The sequence below is a fragment of the Rhinopithecus bieti genome, unplaced genomic scaffold, assembly GCF_001698545.2.
Source record: "Rhinopithecus bieti isolate Rb0 unplaced genomic scaffold, ASM169854v2 scaffold_1012, whole genome shotgun sequence".
NCBI lineage: Eukaryota > Metazoa > Chordata > Mammalia > Primates > Cercopithecidae > Rhinopithecus > Rhinopithecus bieti.
Genome location: NW_016803312.1, coordinates 1,429,717 through 1,441,936, shown reverse-complemented (window position 1 = coordinate 1,441,936; position 12,220 = coordinate 1,429,717). Strand labels below are relative to the sequence as shown.

At 42.6% G+C, this 12,220-nt stretch overlaps 1 protein-coding gene across 5 annotated transcripts in view; it reads right to left on the bottom strand.

Moving 5' to 3' along the window:
• Positions 1-12,220, bottom strand: part of FAM107B (family with sequence similarity 107 member B) — a 269,715-nt gene that overhangs the window by 24,488 nt on the left and 233,007 nt on the right. The gene's annotated exons all lie outside the window — the stretch shown is intronic.

Below are 12,220 nucleotides of genomic sequence, written 5' to 3'. Positions count from 1 at the left end.
CACACCAGTACAGAGAACCAAATACCCACTTCTCTAACCAACAGACATGCTTCCTCTTGAATAAGGTGGCTCAAAAAAAATCTCACTAAAAGTCCGTAACACTAATTGCTGTGTATGAATAGTGAGTCTTTTGCCAAAGAAAGAGAACTTAAGACTTTTGTCTGGTGGGAAATAGATATATTAGTACACTGGCTTGTATAACTATTCCCATGAAATAATTAGTAGTTCATTAACATGCAGCACATCAATCTGCAAAAACTTCTAAGCAACTGAAATCCTGCCAATTAATGGTTTCTTTAATAAGTGATTGCCTTAAACTCATTGGCCTTAAAATTGATAAATTACACTTATCAAATAACATTTGATAGATGACTATTAAGTGATTTGGAGTTTCTCTCTCCTATGTAAAGTAGCTTGATAAAATCTGAAATTCAAGGACTCCTGATTTTACCACTGAAGCACGTTCTGTGGTCTAACAGTGTCACCCAGTGGTAAAAGGCACAGTTTGGTGTTCAGGGGAGCTGTTGCTTTTTAAAAGAAATAACTGTCATACGTGTTTCTTTACTAAAAGGAAAATAAAAAAACACTTTTTGAATTGCAAGAAGAAAACCAGTATGTGAATTCTAAAAAACATGACCGGCACAGAAGAGAGCAGCTCGTCATCCAAGGCCATTCTGAAGCCTTTGGAGACCACTCAGGAAGGAGCATGCAGTCCTGAGCTTTGGAGACCACTCAGGAAGGAGCATGCAGTCCTGAGCTCAGGAGAGGCGCGGTGGTGTAGCACCCGTGACTCAGAGCGGTGCAGGAGGAGCTGAAATTAGTCCATTCCCCAGGCCAAACAAGACACCACAGGCCACCCTCGCTCTCAGCTGCACTGTGTCCTTCCTGCTTTGCCCATCTGCCATGCAGCCACGATTATCTAAAGTTCAGCTCTTTCAGAAAAAAAAAAAGCAACCAATTCTGTTCCAAGGTTCACTATCTGATCCTAAAAACTTAAAACAAACAAACAAAAAAACCAAAGAACTCTCATATGGTGAAGCTTAACTGAAATAATAAATTATTTAGCTTCCTTATCTGCAAAAAGAGAAGGCTGTGCCAGATGACCCTTGCAATCCCTTGTTAGTGAAATGTTCTGATAATAGAGAAGAGTTTGGCTTATCTGCTGGTCTCCACCACACAGGCTCATAACCAAGAGGCCTGCAGCTCTTGTCCCACCCTGAGGGTCTGACTGACCTGTGGAGGGCCACACCTTGGCCTCCATTCACTCACCCCCGTTCCCAAGAACCAATGACTTCTCTACATGAAGCCTACTTTGAGTCAGTTTCTAGGTACGCATGTTGAATTACCCAAGCTGCACCCACCCTCACTCCAAGTCCCCCGAGGAGAGACTTAACTGCTTGGCCCAGGATTACAGAGGCCCACACGGGAAGGTAGAATGGAGCAGATGTTATTTAACCACAAGTCTGTATCCTGGGGCTCCCACTGTCAAGAAACCCATTTTTTAAAAATCAAGACCCTTGAACTAGCAGCAGTAGTCACCCATATATGATAAACAAAAGTGAGCCAATGTTTATTCTTCTTTGCATAAAATCACCTATACCAACACCTATACATTACAGCATCATTCACATTAATTCAAGTCTGAATCCCAGAAACTCTCCGGAAATCAAGCCATAGTTCAGCCCTATTCTTCCTCCCTAGTTTTTCCTGACATACCTTTGCTTACCCTATAAATCCACGGATATTCTTCTTGCCTACTCCCACCAAAGCCCAAATACACATGAAAAAAGTTAATGATGAAGTTTTTCTTATTCCCTTACATTTAGAAAATCAGCATCTACTCTCATAGACCACTTGTAAGAAGCTAAATTTCTGCTACTCTCTTTCTAAAGAATTTGTTGGCAATGTGTAGCAAAAGGCCTTACCATGAAACACCCTTGAACGTGGTTACTTCCACTTTTAGGAATTTACCCTAAAGAGATCAACAGAGATGTAGACAAGTGTACATAGAATAGTATTTATTCCGGCATGGTCTATGATAGTGGAAAAAATGGAAGCCATTTAAGTATCTAATAACGGAATACAATGCAGCTTAAAATCATTCCTTATTAAAATAAATAACAAAAGGGAAAATATTCACAAGGCACTAAATAGGAGAAAAACATCAGGTTCCCAACAGTATGCCCCTTACTTTGGAAAATAAATGCCTACGTGTGTGTCTGTGTGTACAAATGTACAGCACGGTGATCCTCAAAGTGTCATCCCAGGGTCCGAGGCATCGGCACCACCATGGAATTAGTTAAATGCAAATACCTGAGATGCAGTGAATAAGGTTCTCTGGGGCGTGGGCCCGGCAACCTGTGTTTTCATCATGTTTGCTAAGTGTCATATAACCTTTGCAGTAGGCATTAAATTTATTCCGTTGTACAGAAAGGAAAATTAAGGCCCAGCGAGGCCAGGTGACTTGCCTAAATCTACAAAGCTAATCAAGTGGCAGCATCACACAGCCAGCTCCAGAGTCCACGCTCTGAGCCGCTTTGCTACAGCGCCTCTCTATATTAACTCTCCTATTTGGACGTGTGCTCTGTGCTCTTTCTGCTAAATTAATGGCAGGATGCATCCCACTGTTGTCTGATCATCTTCACAGCAGTTTAGCGCTTCTGTTACAAAGCTATTGATCTGGGGGTTGGGGGTGTCTTGGGCACTATCACTAACATTCCCATTAACATACTTCTTGATGAAATACCTGGTTGACATCTTTGAAGGCTAAAAAAAGATATTTAGATCTAAGTGTACGTTAAATACCAGCACACATAAGCAAAAACTTGAATGCCATCAGCGACGGCATGCAGCATGATACTGACTAAACACACGAGGCACTTGTTGCCTGCTGGAGTGGAGCAGCCATGCGGCAATCCCATGCACAGCTTCTAAACCACCTGGCCACCATCTTTGAAATTATACAAGTTTTCATGGACTTCTTTTCTTTTTTTGGTGTTTGCATGATTTCAAAACTTGCATGTAACAGAATCCTTATTTACATTATGTTATTTTACAGTCACAACATTAAAATTGGTAAAATAAAGTTATCACACTTAATTCCTAAACTGCAAGTTCCTGAAGAAAGAGGCCTCCCTGGGAACTTTTCTCCTATGTTATTTTCTAAGGAGAAAACACGTCAGTCATTCATCTCAGGAAACTACAAACAGGATGGACTGAGAAGATGGTTGATTTCGGCCTAATCATTCATGAGAGGAAGGAAACTACACAGACCACGAAAAGCTTCCTGCTGGGCTAGCTTTCAAAGCCCTCAAACACTCCTGTCTTCAAAAGCTGAAAAATAATCCCGTGATATTTATGACCTGGCCCAACTGGCCAAACAAAACTAATACTTTCTTTTTTTTTTTGTTTTTTTTGAGACGGAGTCTTGCTCTGTCGCCCAGGCTGGAGTGCAGTGGCACGATCTCGGCTCACTGCAAGCTCTGCCTTCCGGGTTTACGCCATTCTCCCGCCTCAGCCGCCCAAGTAGCTGGGACTACAGGTGCCCGCCACCACGGCCGGCTAATTTTTTTTGTATTTTTAATGGAGACGGGGTTTCACCGTGTTAGCCAGGATGGTCTTGATCTCCTGACCTCATGATCCGCCCATCTCGGCCTCCCAAAGTGCTGGGATTACAGGCGTGAGCCACTGCACCCGGCCACAAACTAGTACTTTCAAAAGAAGAGACTATCTGCAAACAGACTTAATGACAGAAACTGTAGAAGGAACACAGAGACCATGTGTTCAACTTCCTCATTATGACAGATGAGGAAACTGAGGCCCAGAGATGAAATGACTAAGAGAGTGACCGGCCCCAGCAGAAGCTAAATGAAGCCAACTTCTGTATAACTACACGTTGTGTTCCTGGTGGTTTTTGGCTGATGAAATTAGACACTGTCTGAAGTAACTAGTAACGTACAGCAGAGTAGAAAGTACCTTAAATAAAAGGTCCACACAGTGGCAAAGCTCGGACTAGGACCAAGATCGGAGTCCGGTCCACTCTTCACTACCCAACACTGCCTCTCACTTCTGACTGCTTTGCAAATTTTCTAAATGGATTGCTCATATTTTCTACTGAATTGTGGGTATTTTGGCACTGTGAGTAACACTACCATTAACGTTACCTCTGGATCAGTAGCTGGATGGCATCTCTGAAGACTATAAAACATGTTTCAACTATAAGTACACTTTAATAACAGCTCGACAGTTTTATCTGCTTCTATAGCCGATCAGTTTTAAGACAGTACAAAGTCATCATGATGATTTTTAAAGCTTCTCAAGCTAGGAGAAAACTACTGCCTTTTTTAAAATTTGCAGTATTACCACTGAGCAGCCACAATGTTTAAAAACCAGTGACTGCTCAGATACAGTTATTTAGACATCCTCTAAGTCTCCACTTCCCACTGCATCTTGCTCCTATTAAAACCTACTATTCCTCAAGCATCAGCATTCCAAATGAAATTAAGTAAGTTGGTGAACAAATTAAATTCAACCCTGAAGAGTGTTTTCCAACTTGGTTCCATTTTCCCCCTTACTTTCAGGCACCCCAATCAGACGTAGATTTGGTCCTTTTTACATATATCCCATACTTCTTGCAGGCTTTGTTCATTTCTTTTCTTCTTTTTTCTTTTGGTTTCTCTCTCGCTTCATTTCATTCATTTGATCCTCAATCGCTGATACTCCTTTCTTCCAGTTGATCCGAGTCGGTTACTGAAGTTTGTGCATTTGTCCGTATTTCTCGTGACATCTCTGTCATTGTCGTTTATGACTTCTCTGCATTAATTACTAACTGTCAATTCTTCCACTCTTTTTTTCAAGATGTTTAGTTTTTTGCTCTGGGTACGTAATTCCTCCTTTAGCTCTGAGAAGTTGCATGGACTGAAGCCTTCTTCTCTCATCTCGTCAAAGTCATTCTCTGACCCAGCTTTGATCCGTTGCTGGTGATGGGCTGCGCTCCTTTGCAGGCGGAGATGCGCCTCTTATTTTTTGATTTCCAGCTTTTCTGCCTGCTTTTTCCCCATCTTTGTGGTTTTATCTGTCTCTGGTCTTTGATGATGGTGACGTACTGATGGGGTTTTGGTATAGGTCTCCTTCCTGTTTGATAGTTTTCCTTCTGACAGTCAGGACCCTCAGCTATAGTCTGTTGGAGATTGCTTGAGGTTCACTCCAGACCCTGTTTGCCTGGGTTGCAGCAGCAGAGGTTGGCCCAGAAGATATGAATATTGCTGAAGCAGCGAGTGTACCTGTCCTGATTCTTCCTTGGAAGCTTCCTCTCAGGGGTGTACTCCACCCTGTTGAGGTGTGGGGTGTCAGACTGCCCCTAGTGGGGGATGTCTCCAGCTGGCTACTCAGCAGGGGTCAGGGACCCACCTGAGCAGACAAATGGATCTAATTAAACTAAGAGCCTTCTGCACAGCAAAAGAAACCTACCTATCAGAGTGAACAGGCAACCTACAGAATGGAGAAAATTTTTGAACCTACTCATCTGACAAAGGCTAATATCCAGAATCACAAAGAACTCAAACAAATTTACAAGAAAAAACAAACCCCATCAAAAAGTGTGGAAGGATATGAAGCAAGACATTTCTCTAAAAGAAGACATGCATACAGCCACAGCACTGAAAAAATGCTCATTCATCACTCGCCATCAGAGAAATGCAATCAAAACCACAATGAGATACCATTCTCACACCAGTTAGAATGGCAATCATTAAGAAGTCAGGAAACAACAGGTGTTGGAGAGGATGTGGAGAAATAGACACTTTTACACGTTTGGTGGGATTGTAAACTATTCAACCATTATGGAAAACAGTATGCGCAATTCTCAAGGATCTAGAACTAAATGTACCAATATGGAACCCAGCCATCCCACTACTGGGTATATCCAAAGGATTATAAATAATTCTACTACAAAGACACATGCACACGTATGTTGTATTGCGGCACTATTCCACAATAGCAAAGACTTGGAATCAACCCAAATGTCCATCTGTGACAACTGGATTAAGAAAATGTGTGCACATATATCCATGAATCTATGCAGCCATAAAAAAAAAAAAGGATGAGTTTGCATCCTTTGTAGGGACATGGATGCAGCTGGAAACCATCATTCTTAGCAAACTATCACAAGAACAGAAAACCAAACACCGGCATGTTTCACTCATAGGTGGAACTGAACATATGAGATCACTTTGGACCGGGAAGGGAATCACACACCTGGGGCCTATCATGGGGGGGGGGAGGAGGGAGGGACGTTGCATTGGGAGTTATACATGATAGTAAATGATGAATTGATGGGTGCTGACGAGTTGATCCGGGTGCCAGCATCACCAACATGGCACAAGATACATATGTAACAAACTCACGTTATGCAGCAATGTACCCTAGAACTTAAAGTATAATAAAATTAAAAAAAAACAATAATAAATAAATAAATAAATTCAACCCTACCAACCACCAAAGTAAAGACCAATCTAGTTGACAACTCGACCCCAATATTCCCATTAGAACATAAGGAAGGCTCAAAAAATGACACGGATGGGCTCACACTACCAAAAAACACCAGATGCCCCCTCTTCTCACCAACATGTATGATTGCAAATCCTTTACTGCACGGCCACTCTAACTCTACTTAAATCTCCTACGTCCTAGATAAAAATTGTTGGGATACCCAATCACTGAATTGTTCCTACCTCCTGGCCACATCCAACCCAGATCTGGCCCTAATTTCCCTAATGCCACCTTCAAACCACCCAATCCAACCACAACCCCAAGTCTGCCTTTCCAAAATAATCCCAGGGTTCTTCTGGGTACACCGGCCCCAGCAGAAGCTAAATGAAGCCAACTTCTGTATAACTACACATTGTGTTCCTGGTGGGTTTTGGCTGATGAAATTAGACACTGTCTGAAGTAACTAGTAACGTATGGCAGAGTAGAAAGAACCTTAAATAAAAGGTCCACAAACCTAAATCCTGACTTCACTCTCTGGGTTTGTTTCCTTACTGGTAAAATGACAGCCAGTCATCCTATCATTTTATAAGTTTTTCCATCTGAAATCTCCATATACTGGCCAAATTGTAGGTCAAATAGGTTTGTTTCTATGGAAGAGTATGTTCTAACTTCCAACCACTCACTCACTACAGGTTGAGCATCCCTTATCCGAAACACCAGAAGTGTTTCAGATTTCAAAGCTTTTCCGATTTTAGAACATTTGCAAATGTTTGGAATATTTCTGAGTATCTACACTCTGAAATGCTCCAGTGAGCATTTCCTCTGAGCATGTCAGTGCTCAAAAACTTTTGAATTTTGGGGGATTTCAGATTTCAGATTTGGGATGTTCAGCCTGTATTTCACTTTTGAAATAATGAATTAGTTAAGTGTTTGTCTGGAAAACTTCATTTTTCACTCTTAAAAAGAAAAAAGAGACCTAAATGCCAGAAACAACGGTAACAATGATGTGTTTTTTCTGTAGGCTTAAAATGTTCCATAATTAAAAGAATTTAAGTTGGCTCTTATTTGATTTCTGCTTCTGCAATGAAAACTGAGCATGAGGACTGAGACACATCTCTGTCTGGGTCTTTGGAGGATTATCTGTCTCTAACCAAACCCTAAAGAACAGCTATTTTCATGGCCCACGTCCTTTCAATTCAAGTCTGTTTTCCTACTTCCCTCTCTTGAGGCCACCTCCTGGGCTTTCTGTGAACAACCAATAGGCAGGTTTCTTAGGGAGAAAAGCAAGAAAGGAGTAAAGCAACAGCTGTCAGCAAGACCAGGACCCAGAGTGCTCTCTGGTTGACTGAACCTGGTTGACTGAACCTGGTTGGCTTAACCGGTCGCTATGTCTCCTAGGGGGGAGCACAAGACGGGCCTGAAGATCAAGGGGGGAGCAAGACGTGGTCCAGGAGCTCCCAGCCTGGAGAAGACAGCAGACGCCACAGACCCACCCAAGGGTCAACAACTCTGAACACGGACACCCTGGGGGTCCAGGGGGAGGCACAGGGAGGCCTCAAGGACCAGACGCTCTTCCGAGAGCACCTCCTGCCAGTTCCAGGGGAGGCACATGTGCCCTCATAGACAGTTCCGTAAGGATGCGTGGGACGCAGGTAACAACACCTAGCTGCAAGTAGCTGGGAGCGCAGGGCTCCTCTGCAGCTCACACGAGAATGCTGGAGTTGGCCCAGGGCTGCTTCAGCACTTGCAGGTGGCAGGAGGGACCTGGGCTCTTCTAGCCGCCTCAGCTGCCCCAGGCACACATGGGAATAAGGGAAGGCAGGGACAGCCCCTGAGGAGGGCCCTCTCCAGCTGGAAGAAGGTAAGGCACTCCCAGAAGCCTCTGGGGGCCTTCCTCCATCGCCTCATTGGCCAGAACAGTGTCACATGACCACTCCAGCCGCAAAGGGTGCCAGGAAAACGCAAATTGGCATTGAGCAGGGAAGAGGGGATGGCAATGGCTGTCAGGTGGACAATCAAGCCTGCTCTACACGTACACATGCACACACGCGGGCGCACACACACACAGAGTTACCAACTGAATGCTGAGTCCCCCCTTAAATTCCTATGTTGAAGCCCTAACCCCCAAAGTGACAGTATTTGGAGGTGAGACCTTTGGAAGGTAATTAGGTTTAGATGAGATCATGAGGCTGCAGTCCACATGACGGGATCAGTGTCCTTATAAGAGGAAAAGAGACCAGAGCTCCTTCTTTCTCAGTCTCTCTCCCTGTACTCACCAGCCCCAATGCCACGTGAGGGCGCAATGAGAAGATGGCTGTCTGCAAGCCAGGAACCCAATCTGCTGGCACCTTGATCTGGGACTTCTAGCCTCCACAAGTGTGAGGAAATAAACATCTATTGTTTAAGCCACCCAATCTATGGCATCTGTTATGGCAGCCTAAAGAGACTAAGACACATACGAAATTCAACCGCCTTCAGCGGCAGGCCATCCTCCTGACAAGGGGCTCGCCGGGCCACTTAGTTAACTACTCTGGATCCCAGCTCCAAGCTGAAAGGGAAACAAGAGCAATGGGAGTTTCTTAGAACTGCTAAGTACTCGCAGCATCTATAATGAAAGCTGCAATAAGCAACAAAGATGAGAGAAGTTTAGACCTTCTAGCCTCAGCTTTTCCATTTATGTAAAGCCTCCCTTTTAAACTAAGGGAGATTTGGCAAAAGTTTAATGTAAATACATTTGTAGTGAGTGTGGGCACTGGAATAAGGGAGTAAACTACACTGCCCCTGAACTTTCCTGATTCAACTCTGCACATTAATTCAACTCCCTCTGGAGGCTTGTGGTTCTAAGACGCCAGGCCTTGCCATTTTCCCACAGGCTGCCTTGCAGAGTCACGCATAAACAAAAGCAAGGCAACCCCAGCTCCATGAGACCGTTCACTCACCACCAACAGTGATCTCAGTCACTCCATCACAGCACACCCAAATCCAGAAACTCCAAGTGATCTCCCCACAGGACTAACCTGAAGCCTTTCACTATCTGTATAGACAGTAACAGACACAGGAAAACTTAAAAGTGGAATGGGAAAACGACTGCATCCTGCAAGTGAGCATCCTACTTGGCAAACAAAGAACACAGAACGATGAAAGCCTAAAAGCAAAGAACTCACTGGTAAATACCCAGACATCGGGTACCGCTGCATAACAACTTTTTTCTTATGGGAATGGAAAGGAGGCTGTTTTAGAAAATATTCAACATTTCAAAAATTCATGTAATTCTAGAGTTAAAAGAGGCCTTGGAGAAATATCACTTCATTTTAGTGATGAGGAACAGAGACATCAGTCATAATCCAGATCCTATAGAAGTGAAGTGATCCAATTCACCTTGACTCCAACAGGATGCTTTTAAGGATCATTTAAGACTACTGCAGTAATCTCATGTCTACTTTGTAGTTTCCATCCTCAAGTCAATTCTCTCTCTGTCTCTCCCAAAACAAAGTCTTAATAGTCACTCCTTCTCCTACTACACAAGTCTGTGAGAACAACCACCACCTACCACTGAGTCTACAGCTCTAGTCCTTGGCTGTCGGTACGAGGACTTTTGCCCCAAGAACCAATACATCCTCCATCAAGTTACTCACTCTGGCAATTCATTGCATTGCAATCAAGTCTGTTACTACCTAATAACTCTATGGTCAAGGAATGTTTGCCCAAAGTCTCAACGCATCATCAAGGGATTTAAATCCTATAACAGCAGTAACGACTCAGGGAAAGAACAGAATAGAGTGGTATGGTAACCCTCAAGTAAATGCTCCACCTGATACAAAGTCCACATGAAATGGAGAACTCTGCTCCTTTCCCTGAAGTTACCCAAGTTGTCATGCTTTTTATTTTGTTGTAACAGGATTTATTACCCAAGAACCCAGCATCCCATCAGCTTTGACTTCACTCACAGCTCTTATCACAAAAGCCAGAACTCTTTTAACAGTACCTTTTTTAAGTTCACGTAAATAGGAGCTACTGGTTACTTTAACTAAATGAAAAGGACAAGGACAAAGGACACGTCAACATACTCATAACAAAAACTTGTCTTTTACTGACAGCTGGTTATAAAGGAAATCATTCATCACTTCTAGAGGAATAATTGTAAAATAATCATCTAACAAGAAACTACAGATCATCATAGCTAACTACTTCCTTTACGCCTTAAAAAAATCAATCTGCACAGCTTAATTACAGTAGAATAGTGTTACCTCCTTAAACAGATTGAGTGCTTAAAATGTAGCACAAAGGCCATGAAAAATGAGACAATTCTTTTAAAAGTTTTCGGAGGCAACTCAGAGTTGAAAGAACAAAATCTAAAAGTAATTCTCTACATTTTGGTTTCTAGTGTTTTGTTTGTTTGGTTGTTGTTGTTGTTTTTTGAGATGGAGTTTGGCTCACTGCAACCTCCGCCTCCCAAGTTTAAGCGATTCTCCTGCCTCAGTCTCCTGAGTAGCTGGGACTACAGGTGCCCACCATGCCCAGCTAATTTTTGTATTTTTAGTAGAGATGCGGTTTCACCATGTTGGCCAGGCTGATCTTAAACTCCTGACCTCAGGTGATCTGCCCGCCTTGGCCCCCCAAAGTGCTGGGATTACAGGTGTGTGCCACCTCACCCGGGCGAAAATCTTACAAATGTCAAACTGGGTAAGATTTCAAGTATTTGTGGGTATACTTTATCCAAGATTTTAAAATTCAGTTTATAGTAGAAAGTACATAAACATAATGGTACATGGGACATGTTAATTAGGAAGGACACTATTTTCCTTTTTTTTTTTTTAAGGACACTATTTTCCTAATTTCATCTATGAATCTTTAGAATTGAAGACATAAACCTTATATTCCACTTACAAAATGTATTAGCTCTGGAAAAAAAAATCTCTGTATTACCATTACTATAAATTGTTATACCTGATAACAACATATTATCACCAATGTTAAGGAATCTTTTTCTCCTTCTATAGTTTAATTCACTGAAAGGTCAGTCTCAACAGTCCCTATTTGTACCTTTCTGGCTTTATCAAATTCTCCCCAATTCTCCCCCAAAAAGGGTTCAGAGCCTTCTTGGTGGCCTGTGACACTAGTTTTTCATATTTCAACCCTACAGTGGTTGGACTGTGCTTCCTGTCTACTTTTGCCACACATTTAGCCTCTCCGAGACCTACCTTCTGTGATATACACTGTAGTTCTATTGTAAAGGATCGCAAACTATTTCATTTATTGTAGAGAAAAGAAAAATGACAGCCTTAGAGAAACAAAACATTTTTAATTTGAAAAGGACAGTCTGTGTGGTCACATCTACTCTGTGTAATTGCCTGTGATAACTGGCTTGGCTACGTGTGACTCTCCCACCTAGAAATGATGCTTGGGAAGATCTTAGTGGAACCACAGAAGGAAGGAGGATGATGCAAAACATTGCCACCGTGATGACCAAGGTCCTAAACCCTAAAAAGGGTCATGGTGAATCCACTCAGTGGTGATGGAAATACAGCTAAGAAAGACTCAGTTATAAGCACTTTCCTTCTCTGCACAGACTTGCTCTAAAGGACTCTGATCAACTTTCTAAAATATCTCACATCACAGGCTTTCAAATTTTTCTGTCTGTAACCCAATTTATTTATATACGGTGACCCAATAACCACACACACCCAACAATGAGAAAAAAATGAAGTCAAGGTTTCCAGGAGAAATACAC